Source organism: Saccostrea cucullata, unplaced genomic scaffold (genome assembly GCF_032062105.1).
Source record: "Saccostrea cucullata isolate Sc308-1 unplaced genomic scaffold, CSIRO_AGI_Scuc_v1 ctg6445, whole genome shotgun sequence".
NCBI classification, from domain to species: domain Eukaryota; kingdom Metazoa; phylum Mollusca; class Bivalvia; order Ostreida; family Ostreidae; genus Saccostrea; species Saccostrea cuccullata.
Genome location: NW_026938606.1, coordinates 46188 through 61084, shown reverse-complemented (window position 1 = coordinate 61084; position 14897 = coordinate 46188). Strand labels below are relative to the sequence as shown.

At 33.3% G+C, this 14897-nt stretch overlaps 1 long non-coding RNA gene and 1 pseudogene across 1 annotated transcript; one reads left to right on the top strand and one right to left on the bottom strand.

The window, feature by feature from the left end:
• Positions 1 to 1595: 1595 nt before the first annotated feature.
• LOC134250759 (uncharacterized) lies at positions 1596 to 6753 on the bottom strand. The gene is made up of 4 exons (XR_009988593.1): positions 6518 to 6753; positions 6248 to 6295; positions 2960 to 3030; positions 1596 to 1706 (listed from the first exon to the last, which is right to left on the bottom strand). It is a non-coding gene; the product is annotated as an uncharacterized LOC134250759 (long non-coding RNA).
• Positions 6754 to 10603: 3850 nt separating this feature from the next.
• On the top strand, positions 10604 to 11475 carry LOC134250758 (beta-1,4-N-acetylgalactosaminyltransferase bre-4-like; annotated as a pseudogene).
• The last annotated feature ends 3422 nt before the right edge of the window (positions 11476 to 14897 follow it).

Below are 14897 nucleotides of genomic sequence, written 5' to 3'. Positions count from 1 at the left end.
TGAACATCCCCTGCTGATCGGTCACACCCGCCTTGTGCTCCTTATCATGATCGGGCAATAACTGGAAGACCCGTCGACAATTTAGTATGTAACTATTAGTATAAAAAACAACAGTCAGCATTTAACTCAATGATAAATTGTATTTGCTGACAATGCCATTGTATCGATCAAAGTATTTACGAGCGTATTTGTGAAAATTAAAACTGTTTTTTAATTTTCCACACATAAATCTGCTCATTTTGCACTTTAATCCATAAAGTTAACCCTTTGATCTGAAAAATTTACACTTTAACATGAAGTTTTTCAGCTTTTAACCATAAGTTAGTTGTCTTTTCTCTTTCTCAATATTCCAAACAATCAAAATCAATACGAATCATCATACATATACATTGGATTGAAGAACTTACAGAGATTTATTGCGGGTTTCAGTAAATGTTCCATTCTCGGTCAATCTCCTATTCAGGGGTACATGGTATCCAACAGTAAAGGGTGTCCTGAAGTAATTAGACTGAGTGGTGGTCTTACTCCATAGAGACTATTTAATGTGAACTTTTATTTTGAGGGTGCGTCATTTCCTTAATTGACACTTTGCTTAAAATTCTTACGAGATACTTACATGAAATGTACGCAACACGGAACTGAAATATGCATCAGTAACCATGAATTAAAAAAAATATTTATTGCATGCATTTTCATACTAATTGTATACACTGAATTGACGACGGATTTTTCCGTTTTTTTCCTGATCATGGCAAGGAGCACACGGCAGGTGTGACCGGTCAGCAAGGGATGCTCATTCCTCCATGGCTCCTGATCCCATCTCTGATGTTTCGGAGGTCCGTGTTTGCTCTGCTCTTATTTTGTATTGTTTTATGGACTTTTGAGATTGAATACTGTTCGTTATCTCCATATCCTTCATTTGTTCTTTAAAACTTAAAAATGTTAGTACACTTAGAAGTTTGGTTCAGTGTTTATAGTTCCTACTGTATTCTAACGAGCGGTGACAAGGTTTGGCGTGTCATAGAGACTTGAATGTCGTGTATTTCAAATGGATTTCATAGAGAAAATTACACTGAATGTAAATATTTGGTCATAAGTGATCTATGTAATTTGATAGTGACTTCATAAGTGATCGACGTGTTCAACCCATTCAATTCATAAAATACAGTTAAGTTTTGAAAAATAAAATATTTTTTTGGATTTAAAACTACCGTTACTTACTATAAGTAATAAATTAGTCAAAAATGTAAAATAAATCTGTAAATAATAAAGCATCATTTTTTTCAGTTATATCTGGATGAAAATACGGGTCAGCATGTGATCAAGTCTATACCATAAAGCCCCTTCTGGGTTTATGGGATTATATTATTTGATCACATGACGTATTTACATCCCAGGTATTTATATTAGACATGTATTTTGCATATAAAGTGTGTGTAAAACTACATTCATCCCTTTAAACCCTTATCCGTGTTATTCACGAAAACGCATACTTTATTTCTTAATGTACGCAGTGTTCGCTAGTTTTCAGAACGAGCACAACAAATGAGCAGCAGAAAAATGACATTAAATATTATGTGAAGTAAGTCTCAATGATTCATGGAAGGAATATTTGCCTTTTTACATCTCTTTTCCCCCAAAACCACCCCGTCGTCGTAGTTCTCGCGCATTGATCCATAACAGAAGTGACTGATTCCTCCGGCACGCTGAAAAATAATTGTGCAAGTATATGAGTTCAAGTCACAGAACATACATATCGCATTTATTTATGTAATAAGGGCATGCCCATCTTCAAGAAGTACTACACTCAAGGTCATTAACGTAGAACAGCCTTAAGTAAAAATTTCAAAAAATATAATAAGTTTTGCAATAATTTTGATAATTGAATAGAATTGTAAATTTTAAGGAAAATACTTAGTATGTTAAACGATACTCAAGATATCAAAAATCAAACTTTTGACTTATGCCTGTTCTCAGCTTATGGTCTTGAGGTCTGTTTATATTTTTATGAAGAAGAATTTACTCCAAAACCTTTACAAAGCTTTTATTTTAAAAACAAAACTTTGGAAGAGGATCATTCTTGACTTAGATGAAATTTAAGAGTTTGAAATATCGACGATTTCTCAAAATACAACAGTTATTTTCGTTGATGTTAGATGAACTCGATATATTGAATATGTCAAAAACCAAAGACAAAGTCTGTTACATCTATATTTCGCGCTTATAAATATTACTGACGTGACAATACAAGCTTAAAAACGATTAACAACAGAATTATAAGGCAACTGGAATAATTTCAGCTATTCCATCGTCAATTTTATCTATTTATTATCAACAATCTAGTATCACTTGCTTAAATTGCATATGTCTGGTAACGTAATATCCAGTACATAAGAGCGATTTCAAGGACAGGTTGTTGATAAATAAGTTGATGTTTCCTTGTTTTCAACAATTTCATTTAATAACCGCTTTCATGTATTTCAAAATCGTTATTCTAGTCTTGTTTACCAATATTCTTATGTAGTTTTGTATTATAAATAACTGTTCTCTATAAATGAGAGGACGTTGTTTTAGATCAATTTGACTATTAATGAATTACTCCTTTAATCTGGTCAAATACAGAAGGCTCATATGGTAGTGATGGTACATGTAGATGTTACCGTTGGATCGATGCTTATTCCTTATAGGCACCTGATTTCACTGAGGGACTATGTTTATTACTTATTTGTGATTTGCCTTTTTTTGCTTTGATTTAACAGCACGATCGCATTTCGTTCTCTTCACCTCTGGAATTGGGCTAGGGTATCCCTATATTCCATGGGTATGATTAATTTGAATTTCGACCGTGCTACGAATCACTATTTTCTTAATGGTCTTTTACTTGATTTACAGACTGGTTGTACAGGGTATCCAATTATTATGGGTTTCAATAAATTTTCCAGGTGTCCGACTTACTCACCTCACATTAAATAGACAGGTATTATTCTGATTGTCCTGTACAGCAATCCCAGGGGTAATGCAAAACAATACCTAGAAAATAATGACTGTAGCTGGATAATGGCATTTAGAAAGATAAAGTAACGTTATTATTATCAATGAGAAAACAAATAACAATATTTTATATAAATCCATGAAAATATACAGTAATCATGCAGGATTTTCAATGAAATATCTGAATGAATAAATCAGGAATTATATAAACCAGACATACTAAGGTGTATTTAAGTTTACAAATTAAACCTAGCCATTTAGGTTTTTTTCAATATATGTTATACAGTCTGACTTACAAATGTTTATTTTCTTATTTTAATGAACTCCTTTTCTCCTAATAAATGATTTAGTTCAAGCTACCTCACACATGACTTAAAGTAATACATGTAAACATTTTTATAATGTAGAGTATTTTCTTTATTAAATCCACTATAGGAATCAAAAATATTCATTACCCCATAAAACACACGAAACCTTTTCACTGGAAGATGGAATACACAGTATGATGTGTATTTTCGACCCTCCCGGAGTCACTTAAAGTCTATATAAAGACTGCAGCTTCCTTTCGGGCTCCCCTCCATGTTAAACCTTCTCAACATTGTTAGATAGTCGAGTAGTCTCAAGAAGCCAAAAGGAAAGTAATTCAACTTGTTCTTAATTGGCTGTCTTGTTTATGTTGGGTATACATTGTGCGTTTAAAAAAAATTACTAGTCATTCTTTCCCCTCTCAATATGCCATTTGCGTTACTTAGCGTACCAGTTATGAAATACGCTATATATACATGATTAAGAACGAAATTTACAATTATGAAGAGAGTAAATTTGAGGACATAAATATAAGCATTTAATTCAATTTGGTCGCACGACCAGAAGTTATAGGAAATAACACAATATCAACTGCAATTTGATACCTAGGCCATTAAGGAAATAAAGCCTTTACACCTTCAAGATTTGAGAATTTAACTTAAGTTTTAATTTTACTAAGCTTGAAAATAAATTATATTGAATTTGTTCTTCGTGTTCTTGGGATTTTAAATCCGTAAACATAAAATGAATTTGTACTATTTTCTACGACGGCGTATTCGTGCATATTGACAATTAGAAAAAAAAATTAAAAATCGTTTGAACAATATATAAAATCGTTCGAACGATTTATAAAATCGTTTGAACGATTTATAAAATCGTTTGAACGATTTATAAAATCGTTTGAACGATTTATAAAATCGTTTGAACGATTTATGAAATTGTTTGAACGATTTAGAAAATCTTTTGAACGATTTATGAAATTGTTTGAACGATTTTTTAAAAAAAGTTTTAAATCGTTTGTATGGATTAGGAAATCGTCTGTACGAATTTTTAGATTGTTTTTACAATTTGTTATACGATTGTTATAAATCGTTTGTACGATTTAAAAATCGTTTGTACAATTTATATTTCTTGTTATTACACGTAGAAGAAGCGTGGTAGAAAAAACTTGCACAAGTAGAAAATGTATCCACGCATATTTTTAATTAATAACAAGATGGGTGACAGAGAAAATTGATCAATGGATATTTAATTCAAGATGGGTTTCACTTTTTCGGATATAACACAGATCCTTTCGCAAACTCACGGAGTCTTTGTTAGTGATCAACGTTGAAAAGGACAAGAGCTAAGTTGGGACTGTTCAGACGTAAATACAAATCCGGCATAGAGGATGTAGCTCTTTTCATTGAGGAAAAATTTGGGTCATGTGGTCAATTGTATAGATACAGGTGGTTGTACTGGAAAGTAATTATGGCAGGATTCACCGTTTCTCAAGAAGATATTCGATGTCTTCTTTCTATACAAGATCCGGGAATTATGAAAGCGCTGGCCCTTGCCGTTCAAAAGTTATGACCAAGGTTAAAGTTTGTAAAAAGTAGGTCAAACTCTAAGGTCAAGGTCAAAGGGTCAATATTCTTGATATCCAATGAAAGGTCTTGTCACAAGGATTACACATGTGAAATATGAAAGCTCTGAGTCCCTTCTGTTCAAAAGTTATGGTCAAGGTTAAAGTTTGTAAAAAGTAAGTCAAACTCCAAGGTTAAGGTCAAAGGGTCCAAGTTCTTGATATGAAATGAAAGGTCTTGCCACAAGGATTAAATTTGTGAAGTATGAATGCCCTAGCCCGAACCCTTTAAAAGTTATGGTCAATGTTATATTTTAAAGTAGGTCAAACTCCAAGGTCAAGGTCAAAGGGTCAAAGTTATTGTTATCAAATGAAAGGTTTTGTCATAAGGATCAAATATGTAAAGTCTGAAAGCACTAGCCCTTAGTCTTTAAAAATTATTGTCAAGGTTTACTTTTTAAAGTAGGTCAATCTCAAAGGTCAAGGTCAAAGGGTCAAGGATCTTCGTATCTAATAAAGGATCTTCTCACAAGAATTACATATAAGAAGTATGAAAGCCCTATCCCTTACCGTTCAAAAGTTATGGCCAAGGTTAAAGTTTTTTCACAAGTACGGAAATCTACAAGGTCAAGGTCAAAGGGTCAAAGTTGTTTGGTATCCAGTGAAAGGTCTTTTATCAGACATTACATATGTGAAGAATAAATGTCCTGGTGTCTACTGTTCAAAAAATATGGCCAAAATAAAATTTTAAAATTTTCATATAAAAGTGGGTCAAACTCCAAGGTCAAGGTCAAAAGGTCAAATTTGGTGGTACCCAAAGAAAGGTCTTGTTACAAGGAATACACATATGAAATATGAAAGTCATAGTTCTACTAAATCAAAAGTTATGGGCAAGGTTAATGTTTTTGCAGACAAACAGACAAACAGATAGACAGACAGACATACAGACAGACAGACACGACAAAAACTAAATACCCCCGAAACTTCGTTTACTGGGGCATAAAAAATGGACAATCGAATTTCTAAATTGTACAAACGATTGAACAAATCGTACAAACAATTTAAGAAATCGTACAAACGATTTAAAAGATCGTACAAACGGTTTAACAAATCGTACAAACGGTTTAACAAATCGTACAAATGTACAAACGATTTTCTAAATCGTACAAACGATTTTCTAAAATTGTACAAACGATTTTTAAATTTTTTTTTTCGACATTGTCAAATTGGCACGAATACGCCGTCGTAATTTTCAGACGTTCTGAACTCTGTGTTTGTTTTTAAACCCCTTAGTCTTATTCTTTACCATATACATACATGTAGAAATAACAATATAGCACGTTTCCGTATATCGTCCCACAAGGGAAAAGTGGGAAAAAAACTTACCATCAACTTTACTTCCATGGTGAGTAGCACTGATAAAGTAAGCGATATCTGCAAGAAATAAATCTAAAATCTAAAGTGCTGAACAACAAATATGTAACGAAAAATATAAATATTCCATTTTATACATTTATTTTTACTACGATCATATACAGACACGTACACAGGCTACTTTTTAAGCTCGTTTTTGGCACAATTTCACAATGTTTTCGAAAAACAAGGGAAAGGATCAATTCAATATGATCAATTCAAAGCCAATGATTAAAAACTTACCTATCGTTTCATAGTCACCGTCTATCAACAAACACACTTTTACTTCCGGGTTGGCGCATTTAAAGGAGGATTGCCTTACCGATATATTTACATTCCTATAAACTCCATTACAACAATGAATAAAATACTGACTTCATTGAGTGGAGCATGAAAATAAGAATTGTCTAATACGGTGCGTAGCATTCTCCAGTTATCGTCTAGTTTACCCATTTGTACGCATCATTGTTTAGATGTAAGATACTTTGAGAACACTTTTTTGCAAACAATTTGGAAGTTAAAGAGGCAGGCGCGGATCCAGTTTTTTCCAGTGTGTGTGGGTGTGTGTGTGTGTGTGTGTGTGTGTGACCTCGGAGGTTATTCTGCAACATTCACGAATACGCTTATTTTATTTCTTAAATAACGGAAAAATCACAATATATTATAGGTAAGCATCTTCTTTCTTGGGATTCCTTAGAATTTTGTTGTGGTCCTACATGTCTTGGAAACATTTTGAAAGTTTATTCTGAATATAAATTTTAAGATTATTCTTTTTATTCCATATTCTCTTCCCTTCATGGAATAAACACTAGGGGTACTGTGAGCCTTGAGTTCACTAAATATTACTAATAAAAGCCCGTCTCCAGTTTGATTATAATGGAAAAGTCCATGCTCTGGAAGACCCGAAATAAATGAAAGATAAAAAATATGATGCGATCAAATTGTAAAATAGGATGTGTAAAATAGCAAGTACGTTACAAAAATTCCATTCAGTGGTGAAAGAGGAGTTGTAGATAAGAGATGGTAACTCAAAAGCGCTACAGACGAACGGACGTACAGCTAGATAGACGGGCGGACAACCCGATCACTATTTACCCTCCCACTTTTCTATTAGGGTTATAAATATTCTGTGCAACCCTGTTGTCTTTGGAGAAGAAATGAAAAATTTTAAACACAGTAAGGCTAAAACTCGGTACAGAAAAAGTCCTTCTTAGAGCAAAGCAAAAGAAGTGCCCTAGAACTTTTCGCCATCTAGTTTCAAACCTGATTTAAAGCGCCTTTTTTGCGCCAAAATAAAATTCAGACGTTTGTTCACATTATATGGCTTAAGTTTTATTTTTCATTTTCTTGTTTTAAATTGCGCTTTGCGAGAGCACATATAATCCTCAATTATTTAAGCGAATTATATAATTTTGCTGGTACAATATATATAAACATTTGCTTCCTGAATCAAATATCCTAACTGATCTGTTTTAGTTACCCTAATTAAAAAAAAAAAATTAATTTCGAATTCGACCAAGTATTTTTGGTGTGCAAGTAAGGGGAACCCAGTTAATATATTACATGTTTTTCATCCGTCTGGAGAAAATTAAGGAACTTCTGCTAATTTTAAAACGTTAAAATAACTTCTAAAAGAAACGGAAACATATTAGTGCTACATAACTAGAGGTCCTGTGATCACTGAGCTCACTAAAGGATACCCTGCACGTCCTATACGTCACTAATGGCGAAGTCCATGTATTGCTCTGGGAGACCCGAAATAAGTGTCAGACCATAAAGTATAATGCACAATGGAACTATGAAATAAAGAATCTGTGAAAGTATTTTCATTCAGTGGTATATAAGGGTATGTGGATAAGAAATGGGTACTCTTCGGTTAATTAGAAAGAATGGCAGTGTCGATGTTTTGCCATGGTAAACCCAAAAATATTTCGTTGTGCCAGAACAAAAAGTAACAACAGGTCCATGGGACACATCGCTCACCTGAGCAAATGAGCTCGTAAAAAAATACAAAACAGCTCAGTATTGAAAAGAATTTGAATACCACAAAACTTGTAAATTCATCAACCTCTGTTTGGAATTTGTATACCACTCAACAACCAAATCTATCGGAGAAAAAAAGCCAAGAAATATGAAACTCTCAATTTGCTAGGAAATCGTGTTCCAATTCATCATTTACTTCACAGAGAAGTATGACTCTCTCTCTCTCTCTCACACACACACACACACACCCTCCCTCTCACACACACACACACACACACACACCCTCCCTCACACACACGTTTAAAGGTTATATATTGTATGGATGTAATTGTTTTAATTTTTTTATTATCCTTCCGTTTTCATTAAATCGGGGAGATAAAAGAATTATTAAGATTTCATGACAAAATGTCCACTTAGCTACAAGTTACAAGGCTAAAGAGTATTCTGTAACTGTAATTTAGAAGGACATATCGCATGGTTTTAATTATACTTATTTTAATTAAGTTTTTTTCGTATAGGCCACTCTCTAAAGATAACATTTACAAAATCACATTTTTGTGTTAAAAACTCTTAAATTTCCAGTCAACTAAAATAAGTTTGATCTACCCTACTTATATTCCTATATTTAAGATTCACAGATTATATAAAAATCTTTACATACTAATAGATTGACAAACAAGTTGATGAAATAAGAATATCATCATCATTTCGTGAGTTCTATGGTCGGTACAATGACCTTCTCAGCAAATACAGTACATCATTGAGTCAAATGCTGACTGATGTTTTTCGTTCTATTTGTTAGTCCATTATTTATACACTGAATTGACGACTGATTTTTCCGTTATTTCACGATCATGACAATGAGCACACGGTGAGTCAAATGCTGAGTGACATTTTTCATAATAATTTTTAGACCATTATTTATACACCAAACTGTCTACGGATTTTTCCGTTACTTCTTGATCTTGACAAGGAGCAAAAAAGCAAGTGTGTCCGGTCTAAGGGATGCTCACTCCTTCATGGCACCTCATCCCCTCTCAATTGCTTTAGTTGTCCGCATTTGCTCTGTTCTTTATTTGTATTCTTTGAATTTTTTAAATGGGCTAATGAACTTGAATATTGTTTGTTATTTCCATATAATTCATAAATTGCGGAGTTAATCGGATGTACCTTCCTAAATTTTACAAAAGAAAAACTGTTAGAAAATGTAAAATCGGTAAATTCTTCAAAAGTCAGTAACAGAATATGTGACTATTATGCCTTCTATAAAACCATTCTCCACAAAAAGAATTGAAAAATGGACTTTTTGCTGTCATTGACAACTGCTTCTTCGAAAATAGTTGAAGCGTCTCTCTGTTGTGATTCTTCATCAGTAAATTACTTTGTTTAAGACTTAGGTCACTGTATTTCTACACATAGAAGTACTTTGACTTTGATATTCAAAAGATGTTGAATATGCTCATTGATAACATTTATTTGGTCTTTGGTGACCAAGTTTTCCAAGTAAATTTTGGAAAACCGTGGGTACTAATTGTGCTTCTTCATTAGCTGACCCCTATCATTGATATCAATGACACCACAGACTCTGTCACCTCTGTTTTATATTTAGATGCCTTATGACTATAGAGGATAAGAGCCTTTTAACGACTAAACTGTATCACAAAGAAGATGATTTCAACCTTTTCATAGTCGATTTCAGTTTTTAGAATGCGATATCTCGTTATCACCTGCATATAATTTTATATCTCCTCGCTTATTTGATATCAAAGAGTTTGCTCCTAACATGTTGTGTTTTCAAACCGCAGAAGGCTAGTGACAGATACATTGATGTTACATGGAAAGATTTGCATAACCTTGTTTAACATTTTCAAAAGTTTATTGTCGTTAAAATGACCTTGGTAGAACTTGATCTCACCACTGTAATTTCCAGGGCTACATGTAACTTGTGAGACCTTTTTTCCATTTTGCTTTTACAATAAAAGAAGTCCTTACAATCGTATTGTGGAAAATAGGAAGACAAAGAATGAAAACATTAGTCATGTATTAAAAAATCGATATTTAAATCAAATTAATGCTTTTATTATGATTCACTTGAAATCTATAAACACATTGCTCTGCTAGATGCAAGCACTCATATTTAAATCTATGCACATCCATTTCCAGAGGGCAAAAGTTCAGTTGATAATCAACCTTGCGTCTTCGAGGAAGGCCTCACAGGTAGTTTCAATGTTGAACGTAGCGTTGTAGAGATGTGTAACATGAATTATTGTAATGGAACAAAGTGTGAGCAAGTAAAATGTCAAACAACAACAGACTATTCAAAAACATCTAGTCATACGACGGACGATGCACAGCTTAAAGCCAATGGTCGGCGGATATTGGACACCAACAGACTGCAGACCGACACGTCGTAATGCAATCATCATACCGTTTAGAGATAGAGAGGAACATCTTAGCATTCTTCTTAAGAATCTTATCCCCATTCTAATCGTTCAACAAACAGAATTTAGAATTTTCGTGATTTCCTGTCTTTAATAAAATTTTTCTTAAATTTGATTTTCTTTTTAAATTTGGTTTGAGTAAAAAATATAGAATAACAGAAACAAAATCATTTGTACACTGCTCCAGTGTACAAATGATTTTGTTTCTGTTATTCTATATTTTTTACTCAATCCAAATTTAAAAAGAAAATCAAATTTAAGAAAAATTTTATTAAAGACAGGAAATACAACATTTAATAGAGGAAGACATATGAATGCAGGTTTTCTCGAAGCAGGAAAAATGTTTGCCTTTAATTGTGTTTTCTTCCATGGTGTCGACCTTATTCCAGAAAACGATAGAATTATTTACGAATGTGGGGAACAGCCACGCCATCTGTCAGTGGCTATCGATGAAGATGGCTATAAGTAAGATTTACTCCTAGCCTAGATTCCTTCCTCAAGGTTGTCATTTGAAAACGTTTATCTTTGACTTGATTAGTCTAAACGATTGATAATGATGATTTGTGATTTAGGTTTGATGTACAGCTGGTTAGTGGGTGGAGTGTTAGATTCAGACCAGAAACATTCCGTAAAGTAAACGGATACTCCAACATGTTCTGGGGCTGGGGAGCGGAGGACGACGATATGTACCTCAGGTTAGAAGCGCCATTTTGTATCAAATGAAACGTCATCGACATAAACATTATAACACCCCTCTATGGGAACATAATTTTGCTTTGTAATTCATCGAAATTAGGGGGTTTTAATGTGAAAACTACAGAAAAAAACACTTAAATTTAATTTCATATATAACTTAAATTGACCTCAGCGTAGAAGCAACGTCATTTTAGGGAGCATTTCAAAAAACAGGTAAGTATTGCCAATTTTCGAAATGTAAAGCAAATCTTACAAATACAACGAAAGACTTTTTCCTTAATCTATACTATGTGATGAATTTTGTAGAGTTCAGGTACTGAATACTTGGAGAAGCAGGATGAAAGTTGATGGAGTGGGAAATGTTTCTTACAATTATATCTGTTCAGATTTACACGTTCTAAACTAAAATCAGAGTCGAAGTTGGTAGAGAACATGATATTGTGAAGACAGCTGATGTTACGTCTACAAAGCACGGAGCCTCTGTACATGTGTAGAAATATGTAGGATTATTACGTGTGTTTACCGCACTTGTTTGTTTCTATATTGTTTAACGTCTCTCTCTCGAGTTCTTCACTCATTCACCTACTGCGACAGGGGACCTCGGTTTATACGGTTTCATCTGAAGGACCGGTCTCCACGTCCCACAGAGGGATTAGAAAAGGTTATTGAAAATTAAGTATTATCCTTTAATAAGGATTTTTAAAGTCACCAACGAAGCATTTTGTAAGAAAATAAAACAAGGCAATATGGAAATGTAAAATTATGTTTGTTTTTTTTTATATGATCAGTCGAGTTTAAGCTTATAAGATTTATCAGGCTCTAAGTAATTATCTCGATAAAAATAAAAACCCCGATGGAATCTTGACATAAATCAAAGAATGAATATTTTAAATGGGGAAAGTCATATTGAAATTTTAATTTTATACGTGGATTTTAAATTTTTTCCCTCTATTACTAGCCCCATTTCCAGCTAATCATACACCATTTCTGTGGAGAAAGTGTTGTTGTTGTTGTTGTTTTTTAATATTTTATTTTCATTATCTAACAAAGTTTCTTTTACGAATCATAGTAAATTTTATAAAAGAAAAAAGCATGCCGTTAATCTTTTTAAGTAAATAAAGATTTAAAAAAAAATCATATGTCTCCTTTCCAAGAGATGGAGATAGAAGACGCACACATGAAAAGAAAAACGAAGCTTCAATTCATATTCATATATAAAGCAGAAAAAATGACTAAGTTTAATATGAATAAAAAAATAAACAGGGAAAAATAACCCAGCAAATTAAAGACTACTTCTAAAACGAGTGTTTAATTTTTTATAAAGATTTGAGGCATTCAGTGTAAATGGAAAGATGGTTGAGTACAGTTTACCAGTTTTTTTTACGATTTGGATACTTTACGTACCAGGAAACCGTCAGACCTGGTGTCATTACGTAAACTGGGAATTTGTCACCTCCAACCGGAAGCGGCATTCTCGGGTTTAATTTCAATACTTGCAAACCGCATTAATTTCAAATTCACAAAACGTCAATAGTACAATACTTTTCGTACTTACTAGCATTCTTTTTACGGTATATTTATAAAATATACAATCCGATTAAATAATCTTATCAGACTGTGGAGATTTGTTTTCATTTCGTGAATGTTAAATACTTGCAAGTTCTGTTTCCAAATGTTGAGTGATGTTTTCTTTCCATTGATATTGATGAGAACAAGAAGTATTCTGCTAAAAAAAATCTGATTTCGGCATTTAACTCGGTTTGCAAGTATCGAAAATCAACTCCGGTTGACACGGCCAAATTTCAAATTGCAAAACGCGCCGGTTCTGACCTTTCTTGGCACCTGATATATCAAAAGTAAAAAATGGCATTGCCTGGAAAACATCAGATTTTTCGGACTTACAGTTGTTGTGTACCCATGTATTCCAATGGTACGTGAAAGAAGTGACTACATTTAGAAGATTACTTGGAAGAAAAGTTTTTGTAATTCTAGAAGTTGTATTCTGGTGAAACTCTAAAGTATGATAGAGATGCATCAATGACCCAGCAATTCTGTTCCGCCCTGTTTGCGCATTTAACTGTTTCTATATATATTAAATAATTATCAATGGCTAAGCATAACCGAAATACGCCAATAAATATTCAGGTTAATAATCGTTGTCCTGTTTGTCCCTATTTTTGCGTTTCATGCCATTGACCGTTTTGGTTTTTTAACATTGAAAAAAATGAATGTACTCTACCATGAAATCGCTTAAGTATATCTTTTTTTATCTCCTGACGGAAGGCTTAAAAGTATTTTAAATAAATCTCTGTTCTTTTAAAGAAAAAAGAATTTTGGCATCTTGGATGCTTTGAGGGATCATGGATCCCTAATAAGAAAAAAATAAATCATTTTGAATAATGAAGGTGAAATGTTCAATTTTGTCACACGATAAACTGATATTGGGTGTATTTGATTGTATGTGTTTAAGTGAATTATTTTTATAGAAAGCGTAATTTTATGGGAATGAACAGTGTGGGCGTTAACCTTAAGAAAGGCATTTAGTGAAATAGGTATCACCTATTTGGTACAAATTATTTTAAGGCCTCTTCTTGACCTAATTAATATTTTTTATATAGGTATCAAATTTTCGAAAGATTGCACCAAGTCATAATAACATAATGATGTCCATGTGTTTCCGATCAGTTTTCAATGCTATAATGAGACCATCAACATTAATTCTTTAAGTTTACAGTTTTTTTATTGTTATTTAAACAATAAAATGCATATATTGGCCACAGTGGACAGATTAATGTATTTAAAACTTTTATAACATCAACTTTGGGGTAGCCAGACAACAGGTTTCACTCCCTACAACAAAATTTCATGTGCCGTCCGAAACGGCAAGTAACATAAGCTGGGTTGATCACAATCATGCTACCAACACATCAACATATCATTTAGTATACAACTCTTTACTTTAAATTGTCTACATGAAGACATAATTAAATTACCATCAACGCAAAAACAAAGTTTCACTTAGTATCATCTATACTAGCCCACTGGTTCTAGTGGGGAAGGTCTAGACGTACTGTATACAGGGTTATTTTCGCCCCGTGTTATTTTCGCCCTTTTGCACTTGCAAACAATTTTGCACCGTTTTAAATTCGCCCAGTCATAGTTTTGTTTAAGAAACTATGCTGTGTAATTTGAATTCGCAGTTTTAAATTCGTCCAATCAGGAAGAGGGCGAAAGGGGCGAAAATAAAACGGGGGCGAAAATTTCCCTGTATACAGTATATTTTGGTTCTCTCCTGGAAGAGGGTTTGAACATTTGAAAAAATGGCTTTCAATTTTTGATTAACCGTCACCGTAGCTCAGTCGGTAGAGCGCTCAGAAGGTCTTGAGTTCGAAACTAGGCAGCGATTGACCTAAGTCGATAAAAAATGGGTAGTAACAGTTTCTGTTCATTCGCCATTCCTTCGGTTACCTAAAGTGAAAATTACTCAAAAAAAAAGAGGCCCC